The sequence below is a fragment of the Puma concolor genome, chromosome C1 (assembly GCF_028749965.1).
Source record: "Puma concolor isolate L17-30 chromosome C1, mPumCon1.1.hap2, whole genome shotgun sequence".
NCBI lineage: Eukaryota > Metazoa > Chordata > Mammalia > Carnivora > Felidae > Puma > Puma concolor.
In genome coordinates, this window is record NC_141674.1 from 139,450,961 (window position 1) to 139,472,967 (window position 22,007).

At 38.0% G+C, this 22,007-nt stretch overlaps 1 long non-coding RNA gene across 2 annotated transcripts in view; it reads right to left on the reverse strand.

Moving 5' to 3' along the window:
- The window catches only part of LOC147578464 (uncharacterized), an 88,056-nt gene extending 66,251 nt beyond the window's left edge, over window positions 1-21,805 (reverse strand). For both annotated transcript variants that reach the window (XR_015254288.1, XR_015254287.1), the window contains exon 1: window positions 21,713-21,805. This is a non-coding gene — a long non-coding RNA (uncharacterized LOC147578464). The remainder of the gene's footprint in view (window positions 1-21,712) is intronic.
- Window positions 21,806-22,007: the final 202 nt, after the last annotated feature.

Genomic DNA, 22,007 nt, shown 5'->3' on the forward strand with positions numbered 1-22,007 from the left:
TATATTCTAAGAGTTATATTTGATTTTTTAAAAGTCAGCTTAATAAGCCAGCCACATTTCTGGAAGCATTTAGGTCCTCTCAGCCTGATATTGTGCGGAAGAGTAGGATGTTACATTGTGATAATGAATTATAGATATTCTCCACTGAATTGAAATTTCACTGCTATTAGTAAAATAGGATATAATTCTAAAGGAATGTTGGAGTCTTCTTGAACATATGGGGCAAATTATAAGTAAGATAAAATAAGTAAAGTGGAAGATGTACCATCATTATGTAGAAAAAATTTACTGACTTCAAGAGGTGTAATTCTAGAAGTTGAAGGCCAAAGGTCACTTACCGCACACATATGCACTCAGCAAATGTTGCTTTAAATAATGAATAAATGTTGGTTTAAATAATGAATCTCACTTTACAGCATAACAAGTTATGATGCAGAAAATCTAAATATCTTGGCCAGATCACAGTTTTAGAAGTGATAGCGGGAACCCCACATCTTCCAGCAGTGGCGGTATAGCTCCATACCATGCAGACAACTCAGGTTTAGACACAGAAAAGAGGAGAGAGATGTAGGAAAGGAGATGGGGAAAGAGAAGGAAAATGTATGGGATCCTGTAGTGGGGGAAGGGAAGTGGTCAGAGTCCAAAGGATAGGAACCAAATTCAAATCCATCTCAAGCAGGAATGGATTCCAGGCAGGAGATATAGGACTTTAAGACTTCTGCAACGTGGTAGTTCTTGTAAGGGAGCAGGGTTCTCCACTAGGGATTAGACAGGTGAAAGCCAAGTGAAGAAGAGGCTCCTGGCCTACTGGCCAGGGGTCCAGAGTAAACCCTCAGAACACTGAGTGCATTTGCCTTCCACACAGAGGAAATACGGCAGAGAGAACGAAGGCCAAGGCTCCACTCAGAAGATCAATTGGGATTGCCTGGTCACACATTGATGGGAAGGTCTCAGTATAAGCCATTGCCAGACCAAGACTGCAACAGCTTCCAGACACTTGGATAGCCTACATTATTTCTAAACCCTACCTATAATAGGGATATGACTATAGATACCACATTCATTTGGTGCCCAGCGGTTCCATGACTCCCGAGGTCTGAGCCTGCCAGGGTTAGCTAGATGGGACTGGGACAGGCAAAGCCTCAGGCAGTTCATCCAGAGCTTCTCCCACAAACCACATGGCATCCAATGTCCCCTTGTCACAAAAACCAGCATAACTGATGGCTTGGTAATTTCAAGGTCACATGATAACAAGCCAAAAGGTAGAGATATTACGAATGCAGTAAAAATTTAGTCACATTATAGAAGCCAACTAAAAGAATCAAAATGATGTACATGATGCTGTGAAAGATGGTATGAACTGAAAAACATGAAAAAAAAAAAGCTTAAACTATCAATATGCCATTTTAACTAAAAATTGCAAGGAATTTCTAATAATACTATATGCAGAGATTGATATTGGTACTTCCCTATATTGAAAATGAAGTGCATCAATTGGGCAATGCAACTTGACTGTTACACAGAGCTTTAAAAGTTGTGTTTATACCCAATAATTCTACTTTTAAGTATCCCTCATGAGGAAATAATCTGATAATCAGATACTTTTAAAACTACAAGACTCAAGGTGCCTGGGTGACTCGACTCAGTTGGTTAAGCATCAGACTTGTTTTTGGCTCAGGTCATGATTTCATCGTTCGGGGGATGGAGCCCTGTATCGGGCTCTGTGCTGACAATGTGGAGCCTGCTTGGGAATCTCTCTATCCCTCTCTCTCTACCTTTCCCCCACTCATGCTCGCTCTCTCTCTCTCTCTCCCTTCCTCTCAAAATAAATAAATAACCATTTTTTAAAAATACATAAAGTTACAAGGCTCACCACACTATTACTTGTCACACTAAAGAAAGTTGGAATTTCCTAAATATCCAAAAATAGGTAAATTACAGTATATATATTCCACGAAGCATTAAATAATCATTAAGCACATTGATTTTGAAGAATTGTAAGTACTATATTCTTTGTTAACATACATCATAAAATTATTATATGGTACCTAATTCCAATTATATTTGTGTATGAACACAAAGAATGTGTCCCTATGCTTTTGTTCATATACATTTCATATACACATATATTTGTATACATAGATATAAAACATATAGATGAAAAATATATTTATATAACACAGAAAAAGACTAAAAGGAAGTTGAACAAAACTTCATCAAAACACAATACTTGTTAAAAAGTTTTTATTTTAATTCCAGTTAGTTAACATACAGTGTAATATTAGTTTCAGGTGTACAATATAGTGATTCAACACTTCCATACAACACCCAGTACTCATCACAACAAGTGCACTCTTAATCCCCATCACCTATTTTGCCTATCTCCCCCCCCCCAACGCCCCCCAACTTCCCTTCTGCTAACAATCAGTTTGTTCTCTATAATTAAGAGCCTCTTTCTGGTTTGCCTCTCTCTCTTTTTTCCCCCTTTGCTCATTTGTTTTAAAATATAGTGCTTTGGGTGATTTTTATTTTATTTACTTTGAACTAAGTTTCCTACAATGAACCTTTTTATATACTGCTTTTTATAGTCATAAAAATATAGCAAGTTATTCCTTTGTATTGGTCTGTTTTTCATTTTAGACAGAAAGACATACCTGGGACTTTGGAGCCATGTAGCTTTGTACTAGAGTCTTATTTTGCTCCTTATACCAGTTTTATGATCTTGGACAGCTTATTTATCTTCTCTGAGATGAATTTTCCTCATATGCAAAATAGAGACAATATCACCTCAAAGAGTTTTGTTTTGTTTTTTTAACGTTTATTTATTTTTGAGACAGAGGGAGACAGAGCATGAACAGGGGACGGGCAGAGAGAGAGGGAGACACAGAATCTGAAACAGGCTCCAGGCTCTGAGCTGTCAGCACAGAGCCCGACGCAGGGCTCGAACTCACGGACCACGAGATCATGACCTGAGCCACCCAGGCGCCCCAAAGAGTTTTGACGATTAAATTAAAAAAAAGAAAAATATAACATTTATCGTGATACCTGAATTTATCAAGTTTAAATGGCACCTGTTATAATATCGTTCCCAGTAACCTTGCCCCCACAACTCTACTATTCTACCACATACACTTTCCAAACACATGCATCCAATCTTCAGAGAACAGGTTTATAATGATGTTCAATTAGCACCCTATACCCGGCAGTATACTGCCTCCAGGGTTATGAGAGACTCAACTCTAGGGTGAGAAAAGAAATCTATTTACAACAACATTGTATATACAATTAAGTCCCAGCAGCTTCCCTGGCAATTCATTCTAGCCCCATAATTACCTCCTTCCATATCTGAGGAGCTTTAAGATCACTGCTACAGTAGTCTGCTCTTATCCACAGGGGATATGTTCCAAACCCCTCAGAGAATGACTGAAACTGTGGATGGTACCAAGTATTGTATAGACTATGTTTTTTCCTGTACATACATACCTATGAGGAACTTTAATTTATAAAGTAAGCACTGTAAGAGATTAGCAACAATAAATAATAAAAAAATAGAACAAGTACAACAATATATTATAATAAAAGTTATATGATATGGTCTCTCTTTTTTGAAATATCTTACTGGGCCATAGTCAGTTACCTTCCTCCTTGAGATAATGTGACATGATAAAATGCCTATGTGATGAGATGAAGTATGGTGAATGACAGACATTGCGACATAGTCTTACTCGATTACTGACCTTGTGACAATACAACAGGAGGATCATCTGCCGCTGGACCACAGTTGACCACAGGTAACAAATTGTGAATAAGGGGTGGGGGACTACTGTACTTATAAATCTAACTCTTCTGTTGAATTGCACAAAGTCCTATACTCCCATACTCTGTAAGATTACTTTCATATGCCATAATTTGACCTCCATGCTAAAAATATAATCTCCTTCATCTTTATTTTTCAGACATTTATTTTCTCTTTACACAATTCTGGGCATATGTTGCGTTAAACAACTCGATCAACACACAGAGTCCCAGTTGTACTCTCCCAGAAGTAATGTTTCACCTGGGAAAGTGAAGATGATAGCCTGATAGTCTAAAAGGTCTTGATGTATAGGGCTATTGTCTACCCTGGCATGAGAGAGAGAGAGGGAGAGAGGGAGAGAAGGAGGGAGGATAAGAGGGACAGAGGGAGAGGAGAAGGAGAAGAAGGAGAAGGAGGAGAAGAAGGAGAAGGAGGAGAAGGAGGAGAAGGAGAAGAAGGAGGAGAAGAAGAAGAGGAGGAGAAGAAAGAGAAGGAGGAGGAGGGGAAGGAGGAGGTTTGAGAAGGAAAAGAAGAAAGGAAGAGAAACAGAGAAACACAAAGAGAGAAAGACAAAGGGAAAATTTAACATATAGAAAGATAAAAAGAAAAAAATAATAAGATTTTATTAGGTGACGGAGCTTTTTAAATACTGACATAAATACTTGGGAAAGTTATGGATTTTTCTTAATTTGGAGTAGAAGTAGGAGATGGGGAGAAAGTTTGGAGACAGATTTTCGTCTTCCTAAATTGATGGCTAAAGTGAGGTCCATTGATTCCATAGATCCTATTTATTTGATTATTCTACTTTAATCCTCCTCTTTGAAGACTGTGTGCAAAAATAAATAAATAAATAAATAACCTAAGTGATGGGGACATTTTTGGATTTCTGAGATGTTTCTACCTGAGGTCCATATGAGAGAAAGAAAAATATGCTATTCTATGCAACAAGTGCCATTTGCCAAACCCTCATTGACTCTCTCAATATTCATTGAGAATCTACTGTGTTCCATGCTCTGTTTTATGGTTGGGGAATATAGCAGTGAATAAGAGCTGCAAGTCCTTGATCTCAGGACTGCATATTTTAAAGAGTCTTAAAACCAGGATAACGAAGTCACATTTGCAATATACATTACCAAAATAAAATGACTAGAAATTCTCAGTATGCCTTATGCCCTGAAAATAAATAAAGGGATGAATGGATGGATAATAGATCAATGAACAGATGGATACAATCAATCCTAATTATTTGCAAATTCTGTACTTCCAAATTTTCCTGTTCATTAAAATTTGTCACGTCAAGATCAATACTTATGGTATTTTCAGTTATTCATGGACATGCTGGAAGCAGCAAAAAAATGGAGTCACCTGACATACATGTCAGCTGAATAAGGCACTGTTCTACCTTCTTGCTTTAGTTTTCATACTATAGACAGATCTTTTTGCATTCCACTTTGTGGCATAGTTTTTACATTTTTATGCTTTTCGGTTGATGGTTTCACTGTTTTAAATAGCCCACAAGCATAGTGGTTAAGTGCTGTCTATGATGTCTAAGTGCAAGAAGGCTGTGATGTGCTTTACGAAGAAAATACTTGTGTTAGACAAGCTTCATTCAGGTATGAGTTATAGCACTGCTGGCTGTGAGTTCAATGTCAATGAATCAACAATACATATTAAATAAGATGTCTTTAAACAGAAACACACATTGAAACAAGGTATGTAATAATGAGTTGGCGAACATGGAATCCAACCCTGCATTTATCCTAGGAGCAGTGGTTCAGCATTCACTAATTCAATGTTCACAGCAACTAGATAGAACATAACTACCATGTACGATGAGAATGGATGATAGGTAGATAGACAGACAGACAGGTGGATGAATGGCTCTTAGGAGCATGGGAGAGAGATCGTGTACAATGGGATAAAGATACATGGTGTTTGTTCTTTGGTGATATGTCTTGCTTCTGAAATAGACAGAAGTTTGCCTTGAATTCTGTTGGAGCAATCAGGTCCAGTTAGGAGACTGGGCATTCTGAAGGAACATTCTAAAAAAGAAGGTCTAATCCCTAAATTTCTCCATGTGTGCCAGCTGTTGGCCTTTCCTGCCTGCCCCATCAGAAAGGAATATTTTCCCAGGCATGTGTTTGATTTCAACACTCAATTATTTTCTTCAACCTCACCCACATGCTAGTACATGTCCAATAAAGTGTTGAATTTTTTTTCTCTTTAACTGTAAACAGTACAAATCCAACTCCCACATAAACAGTATCTGCTGCAAAATCATGTAGCACCCACATATTTGTTTAATGAAACAAGACCTGAATGGAAAAGTTACAATCTCATTTAAAGTTTAGACGCCTGGGGACAGTTCTGATAATGTTTAGATGTGGATAATTGTGGGAAACAGAAGAAATGAAAGGTAAATATTGGCAGTGGCTGAAAGAAAAGGAAAACGCTGTATTCGGATTTGTGAGCAACCCTAATAAGTGGCATGATGGAAAAGACCATGGATCTCATGAGTATTTGATGGTAGGTATATATTCCCCTCAAATGCCAGGAGACTTCTGATTTCCACAAGGATAACTAACATATGAAAGGAATACAAAGTATTTATTATTGTAGAGCATTCACCAATAGCCTGGAATTTACAAAATTTAACTGGAAGCCCTACTAAGAGTCTAAGGACTTCTAGGTGGATAAAGAACATTCTAATAAATCTTGATATTGATAGCTAGATAATGCCATGAGGTAAAAACAAGAGAAGAAAGATGCTTTGGAAATGCTCATTCCCAGGGAAAGCAATACCACATTCTACAAACTTAGAGTCACTGAGAATCCAACACTTGGAAAATGAATGAAACAGAAAGACTAATCACAAGGGTCTCCTTTTGGTTGTTTTGTTTTTCAAGATTAAAAAAATAGAAATTATGTAATTGGGCCTAAATGTTTATGTAGCTTAGAAGTGACTTATTGCAACATTTTGACTAGTGTTTATAAAAAATCGTTCAATTTATTTACTTCCATTGAAGGATCCAAAAAATTTGAAACTTAACTTCTTAGATGTATCTTATGATCAGATTTGGTTTTAGCTAAAATTACACGTTTTTATTATTCCTGTTTTTGCATCTGGTGTGTGTATATCTGACTAACACTGATGTTTTTCCTCTCAGAAAAGGCCCTCTAAATATTCCCTCAAGTTTAAATTCTCTGTGACCAGGAAGAACATCAAAGAAAAGTCAGAAATGGGGTGGGGAAGTGGGGGGGGGGGGAGAGGCAGGGGGTTAGGGGCCCATAAGTGAGGCTAGAAAACGCAAAGATCTAAGAGAAATAGATCAACAGAGATCAGAGATTTGAAAAGTCAGTCTCAGGAATATTAGCCATGCTGCTTGGTTAAGTTGGCCAAACTACAGGCTCTGAACTAATCAAGCACCTCCCCTGTTCTGTTCCTGACTATGGCTGTAACAACCTGCCCCACCCCTAGTGACATTATGGTGCTAACAAAACCAATATGCCCAACTCCTGTACAGGTGGACCCTTTACTTTCACTCTGTTTCACAGCCAAAAACCTCCTTACTCTCTCCAGTATATCACTATCATCCCTGTGCACACCTTATCAAAGTCTTTATCACTCTACAGTTTAATTATAGGATGTAGTGGCTCAGAATATGAGTTCTGGAGTCAGACTTCCTGTTCAGGTCCTTCCTTCACTGCTTTATACCACTGTGGCCTTGGACAAGTTACTTTCCTCATCCATAAAAGATGGTTTATGAACAGCTTTCTTTCTCTCTCTCTCTCTCTTTTTTTTTTTTTTTCTTAGCTGATCATTATTTGTAACTCTACTTATGTCTGGAGAATCTTTCCCTTTAGGAATCTTGATGCAGGGCAGAGACAGCTTCTGTATGGAAACTGGCAATGTGGGACATTCATCATCCCAGGCTACCTTGCAACTAATGTAGTCACATGGTCAAACCTAGCCAATCAGACTCATCTACTCAAGACTTTGATTCAAAGAAGCAGCGCTGGCAGAGAATCATTCCAAGGCTGGGTGCCACTTTCTCAGGCAGCAGAGGCAAAAGGACCAGTGGGGACATCAGAGTTGTCAAAATCAGCAGCTCAAGTTGGGGCATCTGGAGTTTAGTGGTGTCAGTTCCGAGACGTAATTTTGACTGAGGTAAAAAGTAGTTGCTTAACAGAAATATATTAAGACTAGAAGGAAAACAGAAATAGGGCAAGAGAAACAGAAATGATCAAATCAGTCCTCTATTTTAAAACCTTTAAAAAGTTCTATCCTATAGAATAATATGCAAATTGTTAGCTTGACCATAAATTTTGTCAGAATTTGGTCAAGCAAAACTTTCAAACTGAAATCCTGGGACTAGATCCGTACAGCTTAGTCACAAACCACAACAGACTCCTCTCCAGGTTGCAAACATTATCATTCACATACGCACCTTTGCTACCTACTTCTACTTACTCTTAATAGCCCTTCTCAAAAATACCTTCCTTTTCTAACTCCTTTACCAAGGTAGAATTAATTGCTCCCTTCCTCAGTATTCCCCTAGTCCTCGATAAGTGCCTAATGAAAGCATTTACAATAAATTGGGATTTGCATGCCTGCCCCAGAGCAAATTAGTTTTCAAATTTTCTTATTCCTAGAAGCTAGCACATTGCCAGTCAGTTGATAGGTACTCAACGAATAACTAAGTCTAAGTATGAAGGGCAAAAATCTAGTTTGGAAAGAAACCAACAAGAAAAAAAAAAACTTTAATAATTAGGCATACTTTGGTCCTAGTCAGGAAATACATTTGTGTCTAGAAGGTCTATATAGAAAAAGCAAACAATTGTGATTTTTTTTTGCACAGAGCTTGCTGGTGGGGGAACCACATAAATTCAGGCATCTAACTAGAAGCAGAATTAAGTGAACGGATCCTGACATTCCAATAAACATTCTTCTCCAACAAACACATGATCAATGCTCCTCAGGCCAAAAAGAAGTATGTTAAGACAGGAGGGAAGACTAAGTGAAATTTAAGACATGCTTATTTGTTTTACTTTTCTACTTTAGTTTGTAAGCATGGGAATTTTTTGTGGAGGAGTTCTAAAGATATTTGGCAATACATAATGCAAACTAGGATGTAGGGCAGTTGAAAAAGAAAGACCCTAGTATGTATGGGTGAAGCTAGCATCCATGTAGAAACTCTTGTCCAAAGCACTCATTGCCTTCAAGTCTTCAAATCCATAGACTTCTCCATTTCTCTATTCATTAAGACCCTGGTGTCCTTACTTCCTTCCTTACCCACATCAAAATCATTGATCTATCATTAAAATTACTCCTTGGCAAATGCCTGCAAATCCCCTGCCCCTTCAATAACCCCTGCCTAGAAAAATCCCAACTCTGCTAACTCTGACATTTTAGCAGAACTCACTCTTAATCTACCACCCTTCCCACCTTCTCAGAGGGGCTGCTCCATCATTAATCCCTCTCATCCTCAAACACCTCCTCTTTCCTTTTGATTCCTATCAGTACTCAAAGATGCTCTAGTATCTCCCATCTTCTAAAAAGTCCCCCCTTGACCTGTAACCCTCACCAGAGACCACACCCCTCTCTGCTTCTTTTCACAGCCTATCTTTCCCTAAAACATTTTCTATACATTCTATATCCACTTCCCTACTGCCCATTTACTATAATCTAAATGCTGCCTCTACTTCCAAAGTTATTCTTACTAAATCCACCAACGACCTCTAAATTATTAGGTTCTCATCTTACTAAACTGCCAACCACATTCAACCAAAATGACCTCCCTCTTCTTGTTGAAATGGTCTCTTTGATCCCTTCTAGGACACCATATTATCTTAAATGTTTTCTTATTTCTCTTACTTGTACCTTCTTAGGCTTATTAAACAACAAGACCTCCTCTATGTGACCTTTAGATTTTAGAGTTCTTCAGCTCTCCATCCTGGAGCTTCTTCCTTTCTTAGTATATGCTATTTATCAGTAAAATAAATATACATTCACATGGCTTTAAGTGGCATCTATGTACCAATTAATTTTCAACTTGCATCTCTAAACAAAGACCCTTTTATCTAATGAATTCTTTAACATCACCACTGTAAAGTCTCAAATATATTTCAAACATAACATATTAAAATTAAATTTTGATTTCTCCCTCCAATTTGTTTCAACTCCAGCCTTCCCTATTTCAGCAAATGGCATCTTTTCCACACACTTAATTGCAGTAGCCAAAAATCTGGAAGTCACACTTGTCACTTCTTTCTTTCTCATCCCCTCCTGCAAGGCATTTCCAAGTCCTATCTGCTTTACCTGAATCCACTAACTCCAGTCCATCTTCATGCTATCCCTGGAGTCCAAGCTGCTATGATCTTGTCTTGGGCTAAAGCAGTAATATTCCATTTCCCATTCTTGCCTCCTCCTCCAACTGATTTTCCACACAATAGCCAAAGTGGTATTGTCTACTTAAATTCGATTGTATAATTCCCTTGCTTAAATTCTTGCAATGGCTTATTATCCAAAGTCCTTAAAAAAGACCACACACCTTGCATGATCTGGCCACTCCCAGTCCCCAGTAGCTCTGGCCTTAGCCCATCACCCTTACTCCCACACCCATACCATGCACACCACACTCCAGCCTCACTAGTCACCTTTTCCTTCCTCACACGCTCCCAGTTCTTCCCCCCCTCCAGGACCTTCATCCTTGTGCTTCCATCTGGCTGGAACAATCTTCTCTCCAACTCACTTCTCAGCTAATTGTTACTTGTACTTCAAATCATCTTCATGTCATTCTCAGAAAGACAAACTAACTTCCCAAACTAACATCAATTATAATTATCTTCAAAGACTGTACTTTAATTTTCCACTGAAGTTCTTACAACAAATTGAAATTATATAATTTTTCATTTGACTAGCGTCTTTTTCTCAAGTAGATCATAAGTTCTCTGAGGATAGAAATTTGTTCACTTTGTTCATTGCTATGTTCTCAGCATGTATATCTGGCCCACTGATAAGCATTTGTTGATGGATGGGAAATGATCATTTTTTATAAAGCTGCATTTGGCTGTCCCCATCTGAATTAGGAGGGTAGGAAGTTGTTGATGTCCAAACAGGGCAAAAATGACTACACAACATTAAGTCACAGAAGGACAACACACAGAGCAAGGGGTATGGCCAAGATACTGTGGAATAAAACCCCAGCTCGTTCTCTGAATGACTGGCTTAGAAACAAGGGGTCAAAATGTAAGATTAAAGCTGATTAAAGTTACACATTCTATTATATGGAATTGTAACTATTCATTTAATTTCTGCATCTCTTGCCTCTCTTCCTATTGTTCATGAACTTAAAGATTCTATTAAACCACCAGACTTAAAGCTTTAAGTGAATGTACAAAAGTACATAGTTTTGCACAGTTTGCACAAAAGTATTAGGTTTACTGCCTCATTTCGCTGAGCTGTACGCTGGTTCCTCTGTCCAGGGGTGCAAACTGGAACATTTTGCATTTGATTTTATGACTCATCTTGTTACAGACATAAAATAATGAGGCTGAAAGAGATGCTACATGGATGGACGGGGGGGGGGGGGGTGGGAGAAGCTGAGAGCTCTGAATAACATTCTTGTAGACTCTCCAATAAAATGAAATAATAAACAAATCTCATACCACCCTTGGTCCAGTCTAGATCTAGTGATTAAAATGTTATATTCCAGAAATCCTGCCAATGATCATGGGAATTACATGAATAAATAATCAAAAGAGTGTTCAACCCACCATTGCTTCCCCCAAAGACTAGAGGTCAGAACCTAAAAATCATAAAATGTTTATTTCATTTTCTTCTTTTGTTTCCAGAAATTTTCTCATTCTGAAGTTTAAACACTGTGTTAAATGTTCCTCCTTTAGCCTCATTGGGTCTTTCCTAACTAAGCATAATTTTCTCATCTTCTGCAGAATACTCAAACCAAATAAATTAAGAATGAAGTGGATATTAATTCCTTAGCCACACTGGTGACTAAATCTAAATTTATATTATAGCCTTCAAAATACACCTTAAATATACTGTCTTTCATGCTAAATGGGAGGTCAAATACCATTCCATTCAAGCACCTAGCTTAACAAGATTTGGCTCTTTTTCTAAAGGGTAATAAAACTTAAATCAATCAGCATATTCAATATAAGATTTGGTAATGAGGGTTGTTAAGCAAGAAAAATTGAGTTTCAAATTTTGCTATTCTTAAAGCTTTCTGGATCTTTAACGATTTGAGGTTTTGCTTTGCCTTTGGTCATTTGTGAATGTTAATCATAGTCATAAAGTATAGTCATAAGATAGCAGGTACAGGAGATTAAACAGATTTTTCACTAATCTCAAGTCATGAAATGAAAGATGGTTTCTTGAGCAAAGCACCAGTAGGTATTTCATTGGCATTTCCTTTTTTCTCCTAAAGATCGATTATACAAAAATTACCATCAATTAAAAATTCTGCTAAATTAAGACCTTTGTGTTTTAAGAACAAACAAAATGTTCCTGGGTAAAATCCTGTAGAGCTAGGGAACTTCTAATACAGTAATCTTTTGCTGCCTTAGAACCAGTGCAAGAGCTCACAAGCAGTTTCTTCTCTTAGAATTCAGTAGCAAAGATGTAGTTGTTAGAAGAGTGGGCTTCAGATTCAGAAAATAACAAAAGCTATTTTTTCCCCTTTCTTCTTTTTTTTTAAAATATAATTTATTGTCAAATTGGCTAACATACAGTGTGAAAGTGTACTCTTGGTTTTGGGGGTAGATTCCCATGGATCATTACATATAATACCCAGTGCTCATCCCAACAAGTGCTCTCCTTGATGCCCATCCCAAATTTTCCCCTCTCCTCCAACCCCCATCCACCCTGTTTGTTCTCTGTATTTAAGAGTCTCTTATGGTTTGTTTCCCTCCCTCTCTGTTTGTAACTATTTTTTCCCCTTCCTTTCCCTCATGGTCTTCAATAACAGAAGCTATTTGCTCAGACCACCACGATGTCTGTTTACTGAGTCAAGGAGCCTCTGTGAAGTATTTTACCATAATCATTTTAATATTGTAATAAATGAATATGCAGCTTGAGAAACCACACATTTTCACAATTAAGCCCAAATAAACCTGGACCCAAATAAACATCATACATGTTTCCTTGTACCGGTCTACTTCCCCAATTTAGGCCACAAAAACCTTATCTGAAAGGCTTATTTTCATTCTTGGAGTGGAGTGCATGAGAATGAGTGATTTTTTAAATCAGCAGAAGTGATGCAAAAAATAAAAATAAATTTAAAAGGAGACAGGCTATGGAAAGTAAAGTAAGCAACAGGAAAAATAATGACCATTTGAATCGGACTTACTTTTGGGCCCAAATAACCTCCTACGCTCTGACAGACACAGACCAGCCATCTGAGAGCACAGTCGGGGAGGAGTCTGCTTTCCAAAGATCTTTGTGAAATGGATCTGCACTGCCTCACTGGTGACATTGCTCAACTTTTCACCTTGGAAGACCCAAGGAAGCTAGTGCCAAAGAGCCTCCCTGTGCTCTCTCCTCACATGGCAGACCCTGAAGCATTCTAGATCAGCTTTCAAGAGGCTCCTGAGAAGCTGAGGTCCAGTGATTCTCTCCATTCCTCTTGGCGTATGTCTGGGCTGTCAGGGAGTCAGAGCCACAGGAGCAAAATCTTGAGCCCTTAAACAACTACTCCATCTTTCCCAGCACTCAGAACCCAGTCAGAATCAGAACTGGCCTCTCATTTTAATATGATGAAATCACAGACTAGAAAGGATGTGTTACTTAAGCAATGTCACACCGCCAGTGGGGTCTTACATGGGGAGATGAAATGACAACTTGACCCTGGCCATCTCTTCTCCCTTTTCTTCTCCACAGCCATCCCCCCAACCAAACTGGACGGCTGGAAGAAAGGCTGGCTCACGCAGCCTTGTATTTTGCTAGTTTATTTGTCTAAAACTTTTGTTGATATGACGTGAGTTGAGAAGGAGAAGAGCCGAGGAGGAAAGGCAACAGTCTGCAACATGATAAAATTTTATAGAAGTCACTTCTCCTTGTAAGATGGTCCAGCCACCAGCTCTCTGTTTCTCCATGTTTCCCAACCATTTTGGCAGAGTGTCATCTCTCCAGCCTCTAGAGTTACATATGGTGTAAGATCTCACTGTGTAAACTGACAGCGGAGCCACTCCAAGTTCTCCCCCATAGGAAGGGACTGGTAGGATCCCCCGTGTCAGAAAAACAGAAAGAATTTGTATTGCAAGTAGCAAAGTTTTCACCAGGAACAAAAGGTTCCTCTTTCTAAGTAAGGGTCCCTAATCATTTTGTGCATAAACCCCTTCGCAGTCAGGTAAAGTCTATGATGGCTTCTCACAACAAAGTTTTTTTAAAGCAAAAGAAAAAAAACCCACACACACACCAAAAAAACCCCAAAAAGAATACAAAGAAAACCAGTTATAGTTAAATACTAATATCAAAATGTTAAAAAAAAAATTATTGATATAACAACATAGTCTTTATTAATGTATGAAATAGCAAGATCCATTTGCAGGTCTAATTATCATATTTGCAAAGTACTGTTGAATGTAAACAATATCTTATAGGATATAGGAAACAAACGCAATGTGATACAAAAATAGGTGTAGTTTCTATTCATGACTAAGTCACGGGTACCTTGAATACCACTGTAACTTGCTGCCCATATTCCTGATGAAGGAAAATGCTCAACTTCATTAGAATTTAGGGAAAATAAGGTTGTACTCTCTTTTTAATCCAAGTCCACAGACTTTCTGAATTCTATCCATGGACCCCAGGTGAAGAGCCCCTGCTCTAAAGAATCATTATGACTTACTGATGGCCATTTGCACTGCCTAATGAGTACATATCATGTACACTTGAGCATACTCAGTTTAACATTTCTTAATGTCATTACCTTTAAATTGAAGGTTATCCAGGAGCCAGTAGGAATTAGATTACTCTGCCATCACTTTCACTAGACCAATAGCTAATATATTCTCATTAGCTCAATTAGCTCAGAAGCATTATTTCCCAGAGTGAGATCATTGCACCAGCAAATATTGATTATTCACGTGGATTATAGCAGGTCTTAGGTGCAAGTCTGTCTGTCTCTGGGGTTGTAGACTCAGGCCAACATCGCAGTTGAGAATGTGGTGGTAAAGCACTGATTAAATGAGTTTAGGGGTCTCCATTTATCATAAGGAAGTAAAGAAGGATCCCCTACACAGGAAGTGGGGACCATCCGTTGCCTGCCTCCATTTCAAGGAATTAGACAAAACCACAATACTGACAGAAATTCAACTTGGTTCATGAAATTCACCTTGCCTTCTTTGTGTTTACTAATATTCTTATCCCATTCTGTTATTCCTGTCTCTAAGCTTCAGTAGATAATAAATGCGTTCTTCACTAAACACGATCTCTCAATCATTCTCTCTTTTTTATCTCTGCATGTTAGTTTCTGCTACATGACTAAATTATAAGTCATGCATAAGGCAGAATACACACTTTACTTGCCAAAGCACTGAGCATAGCACTGGCACATTATAGAAATTTTTATACATGCTTGCCTATTGACCAGAAGTAAATGAAAAATATTGAAAAAAAAAACACAAGCAAATGTATTAATTTCTTTGCTGACCACTCTTTGTTTTCATGGGTGTTGTGTTTCCAAAAAGAAGTAAATAAATACATCAGACACATCACAGGGAATTGGTGCATTGGGATGGTTTAGATAATAGTTGCCAAGGATGGTTACCATTTTCTTTGGGGAAGCCATAGTAAAAATGTTATTTAGAATGTATGCATGTGATGGTACTTGGCAACAGCAGCATTGCTAAAGCCTAGTGTTCAATTACTCATTCATCATCCATTTATTAAACAAACCATGTAATGAGGGCTCACTGGGTATAAAAGAGGAAGAAAACTTGGTGCGGGCCTTTTAAAAATCAAAGCTTGAAAAGCTCACAATAATCCCATAAGATTTCCTCCATTCCTTCCTTCACTCCTACCCAAATTAGACGTGGAATCAATGAAACTTCTTCCTGTCATTGTCTCCCATTTCAGTTATGTGTTATTGTGTAACATAACCTTCTTCTCCAAATCATGTTGCTGCCAAATGAATCTTAATTAAATAATTATAACATGATTTAATAGTAAATAGATGATAACTCAAATGCTCAACATTAAGGAAATGGTTGAGAAAAAAAGGATTTCTACAAAATATGGTACAACCAATTAAAAACTATTCGTGAAGAGTTTTAATAACGTGGGGCATTAGTGTTATTATGGTAGGTACAAAAACTGAAAATAAGTTGTATAGACATTGTAATCCCAACCACATAAACATGCACAAAGAAATACAACTGGACAGAAACAGCAAAATATTAACCATTGAGTATGACTATTAGTGACTATAGAAATTTTTGAAATGTAGACATTTATAAAGAATGAGAATGTACAACTCTCATACATCTTTAGGTCCACTATTTCCTTTTATCAACCCAAAAAGAATTCCCAAACTACAAATCTGATTTTGCAAATCATAATCCTGGCTCATAATCCTTTAGTGCCTTCCTATGACTTAGTGAACAGAGGCCCATTCACTTAGACTAGACTAGTCTTCACAGGCCTCTACAAGCTGATGCCCCTCCTTTGCAGCAGTTTCTTTCACTACTTCTTTACAGATGATATTTCATATTCTGGAATGTCACCCCCAAGCTCTCCAGTCTGAACTTTTGCTCAGGCTGTTGCTTCTCTTCAGAGCTAGATTAGGGAGAGGGCCAGATGGCAACTATTCCAGTAGTGCTCAAGAATGTAGCGAAATGGAGCAAACTGTGTTTACTAGGACTCCATTCAGAAACAGCACTGTAGGTGTTAAGAAGGAATAATTTAATAAAGCCACTTGGGCTTGGGGAGGATTGGCAGGGGTAAGTGTGAATAACCACAGATGGCAGGTGGCTATACTGCCTTCCAGAGGGAGTGGATCCAGGTAACCACAGAGCTTTTCCCCTCCTAAATAGGGTATACAAGCTGGGGACCAGAACTAAATCACTTGAGGCAGTAGAGAAGAGGCTTCTGTGGGTCTTATTTTCCACTAAACAAATGTTGAACAGATATTTTTAAACCATCAGTTAGAAGGACTACCAAGCCATAAACCTGGTCATGAAGCTGACACCTTTGTTCTGCTTCTCCTGTAAGGCTCTCAGCTCCCTCCTGAGAGGGAGCTCTCCCTCTATTATCAACCTCTTCCACCCACCGCCATCTGAACACTGCCATTCTTGGAACCCTTCTTGCTCTTGGTTGACATGGCACTTCTCATTCCATTTTGTTTTAAGGATCTTTGAGGATGTTCCTTACCTCCTTCATTAGATTAAAAACGTATTTATTTTTAACTGCACTTAGCAGACTACTCAACACATATTAAACAAATGAATGACTGAATAAACTGTCAGGATGCTAAGCCTAGAAGACAGAGATTCATTAAGAATAAGAAGATGTCCAAATATATTACAAAAGGTGATTCATTTGGACCACTATGACTTAGGACGTGTGAAAAAGGGCAGAGTTGCTAAAGATTCTACCTTGGTGTGGCCCTAAGCTAGAGAAATAAACCCCACAGCATCCAGGGCCCATCTCAGAGCACATTTCCGTGTCGCTGTCTGACAGCTGACTATATATAAGCAGTCCTATATCTTTTGTGAGGAAATGTCATTGAAATGTGAATAATCTGAAGCTCCACTGGAATCCCCTTAGTAATTTCACCTAGATGAGCAGCTCTCCAGCCTGATGTCACATTGAGTTCTTTGGGTAGAGGTAGAGCTGGACAAATGCTCAGAACAGTGTGCTATAAATAGAAGACTGCCTCACACATTCTAATAACAATAACCACCACTGAACTATTTAGCCATCGCCTGCTATATTTCACACTCCTCATATTTCCCGACTCATTTGCAAGAGTCAAGACTCTGCCGTGAATCACAACGGTGTTGCTGGGCTTAATCCACTCTTCCAGAATTAACCTCCAAGCTCAGCAGAAAATCACAAGTCCCACAGTAAGTAAACTGGATCTCACACAGGTAAACTGGCCCATCTATCTCCCTTTTCAATCTCCCCTGGGAAGCTGTTCCCAAACACATGCCAAGCCAGCTCTTATCACAATCTTTCCACAACAGCTACAGTGCTCTCTCTAGCCATGGCTGCCAAAACTCAGTGTTATCACTTCCTATAGCTTGTTTGATAGGAACGTCATTTGTATGGGCTCTGGCTATCCAGTTAGGCTGGGATATTCTTAAGGTCCTGGTCAGATCTTCCCTTCTCCTCTCCAACCAAAGCTCTGCAAGAATAACCGCATGAAAGACTTAAATACTAACTTATTGTGTCATTTGTTTTCAATTTTGTAAGGCTCCCACTAAAAATCCTACTTTTAAGGCAGTTCAGAAACAAAGAAAAAACAAAGTACCATCCAAAGAAGATGCTTGTAATACATTAGGTTACATGCTGCCTATTAACTACAATTTATACATCTTAAGTTTGTTTTATCTGTGTCTAATAGGTCAGTCTAACTTTCACAGTCCTGGTGAAAAATATCCAAATGGACTGTTTAGAGGGACTGGATGAAGTCAGTATTTTCAGGTCTGCTGAAGTGAATATTCTGCTAGCTAAAAATCTTCCTTCACTAAGCACCAGAAGTCAGCCTTTATGAACCTAATTAGGTATTGGGATTGATAGGAGTTCTGAAGAAATTCACGGTTCTCACGCCTCTTTCCTACCACAACAAGCTGCCACAGAACTAGAAGCTGCTCTAACCACATTTATGTCTTTGAGTAAAGGCAGTGGGTTTCCCAGAAGCCCCAGAACTGGATGTTTGAATGTCCCCTACAATATCCTGAACACTGCAGTAAAAGAAGCAGGCTGCCTCTTGACTCATTTCATCCTCTTTGAGACATTTCCAGTTAAAAGCAATAATTTCTTGAGATACCATAGCAAAATAAACACCCAAATTCCTATCAGTTATAATTTTCATTTTGATATTTTATCTGTTTTTCATTATTATAAAAGAAAGTAATTACAGATAAAGTTGAAGTCCCTCACCATTGGCCAGCCTATATCGCCTTCCCCAGAAGAATGTAGTGTGATAAATTCCTAGGTTTCTTAAACTTCTGATAGTCTTTTAACCTTCACTTGAATGATATGGATTTGCTAATCCTCAACTATTTTTTGACCTAAAGAATGCAATTTCACATCATTCAACTTAACACATAGATATTTTGTGAGTGTGGCTTTTATAATGTACATAAATGATACTGTACCATATATGTCTCCCTGTAATTTGCTGTTTTCACTCAGCATTATGTTTTAAAGACCTCTAAATACATTTGGAGAGTTAGCACCTTCACTTTAACAATTATATGGGATCCGGGTATATAATGGTGCTGCTTTGAATTAGCTTGTCTGCTATTACAAAAAAAGGCCAACAGTAGGCCTCTGTGCCCATGCCATCGTTGAGTACAACAGCGAAAGATTCTCAAAAACATATAATAAAAAGTAGAATTGCCTGATTATAAAATGCATTTTCAATCAAACAAGAGATTGTCCATTATCTATCCCCAGTGATTATATCACTCAAACTTCCACCAGCAATAAATGAGAGTTCTTACACTCGCACACTCTGACCAACTTGATACTATCAGATTGTTTTAATTTTGCCAATGTGAGGGGTAGGAAATCATTTCTATCTGGTACTTTAACTTACTTTTGTTTTAATTACTAGTGGGATTGTGACAGCTCCAATTTCAGATAGTACTTCCTATCTTGAACTAAAATATACAATTTATACCCATTTATTTTCCTATGTCAGTAATTCTCAAGCTTCTGTCCTTGGAACCCCTTTATAATCTTTCAAAATTTGGGGGTGCCCAGAGAGCTTTTGTGCTTGTGAGTTCTAATATTAATACTTACTATATTTGAAATTTTTACAGAGAATTACTTAAATATTTAGTAATAAGTATAAAAATAATAAACCAATTATGCATTAACATATATAAAATATTTTATTAAAAATAACCACACTGTCTTAAAACAAAAAATTTAGTGAGCAGAGTGACATTATTTTGTATCTTGGCAAATAACTTTAATGTCTCTGACTTAATAGTAGACAGCTGGATTCTCATACCCGCTTCCATACAATCTGTTGTGATATGTTGATTGGAGCGTAAGAAGGAAATCTTGGAAGTACTTGGAAAAGGGACGAGATTTTTGATATCTTTTTCAGGTAACTGGAAATTTTTTTTTAATTTTATTTTTTATTTTTTAAAATTTACAACCAAATTAGTTAGCATATAGTGCAACAATGATTTCAGGAGTAGATTCCTTGGTGCCCCTTACCCATTTAGCCCACCCCCCCCCCACAACCCGTCCAGTAACCCTCAGTTTGTTCTCCATACTTATGAGTCTCTTCTGTTTTGTCCCCCTCCCTGATTTTATATTATTTTTGTTTCCCTTCCCTTATGTTCATCTGTTTTGTCTCTTAAAGTCCTCATATGAGTGAAGTCATAGGATTTTTGTCTTTCTCTGACTAATTTCACTTAGCCTAATACCCAAAACTCAATTCATGATAGTGTCTTACAGGTTAGCTGCAATATAGAATCTGAAACAGTATCAATGGCCATTTTGTCTTCTGCTGCATTAAAATCCATTGATCTATCTTAACGCTTTAAATGGATCTTTGATCCATGAATGATTTTGTGACAGCATGCATTGGTTATCTAGAAAATACTAATTCACTAGGTTATCAGATCTTCTAAATGTTGACACGTTTCATTATAGAATATCAAAGAGTCGTATTAGTGATATTGCTACTAATCTTGTCAGAGGAATCTTTAAGGATTAGGAAGCTGTCAAGCTCATGATGGGAGATTTAAGTTTTCCAAAATTCAAATTTCCACTTGAAAGCTTGAATTTTATCATTGGCAACACATGCTCAGGTTTCTGTGGATTGATAGGTTCATTTTGTTCACTTTTAAGAAAATGTGTACCAAATACCCAAGTCTGCATCACCATAGGTTATCATTCTTTCAAATTAAAATATCATCCTATGATAAAAAGTAGCCAATACAGTTTGCGACTAAAACAACTGTACAATTGCTTTTTCCTCAGAGCAATTGTTGTAACTGGATACACAGAAGAATTACTTTATGCATTCTTCCCATTCCATCACGCAGAATATTTTTTAAAAAGTATGAAATTTCTTTGTGGATACACAAAGTTAATCATTTCTACTGTTGCATCAAGGCGATTTTTAAAAGAAGTTATTTATACATCACATGAATGGTAGTAAACAATACAATGACTCTTAGTACAGTTTGGTGCACTGCTTTCTTTTTGGCTAAAGTGCCAGCAGTTTTACTACCATTGTTTTTGCACCACAAGTGCCCACACAGTTAATAGGCAAAAAAGTAATTTAATATTATCAAAAAAAAAAAAAAAAAAAAGTTATGACCTCACACGTGCCCTGAAAGGATCTCAGGGAACCCAGAGATTCACAGATCACACTTTGAGAACCATTGTCCTATGTTGTATGCCCTTTGGGACCATTTGCCAGTTATCAAGTTATTGCCTCTCAATTCCAAATTTACCCCTCACTGACTGCTCTGTAAATGAAGATGAGCCCTGTGAATATTTTCCTCTGTCAGCAGGCATGATGTTAAGCTCTGTCAGCAGAAAGTGCTGAAGAGACACTGTGTGAGGAAGGGAGCTTCCTTCCTGATTTCAGATCCAGCACGCATGGCTTCTTCAACACCCAGACCCTGCAGCATAAACAGCTTCTCCAGCATCCAGATCCTATGTGCAGAAAGGCCAGCATCAGTCAGTGGCCGACAGCTTACCCCAGCACCCTCCTTGGGTGGTTTCACAGCACAAAGTCTCCAGCAAGACACCTTCCTGGGAGGCTTTCCTTGGCATTCCAGAAGTTAGGCTTCTGTAACATTCCAAAGGACAGATTTTCAGCAAGTTATACCAGCAAGATACCACAACAAATATCCAATGAGCCACAGCCATGCCCTCCAACAAGATCTGGATCTCAGCCCTGGGGGCACTTTTCCTCTGGTGCTCTAGCTAAGCCCCAGGTAGTTCATGCTCCTCATATGTGTTTTTTCTATATTCTCTAGCATTCTTTAGTTT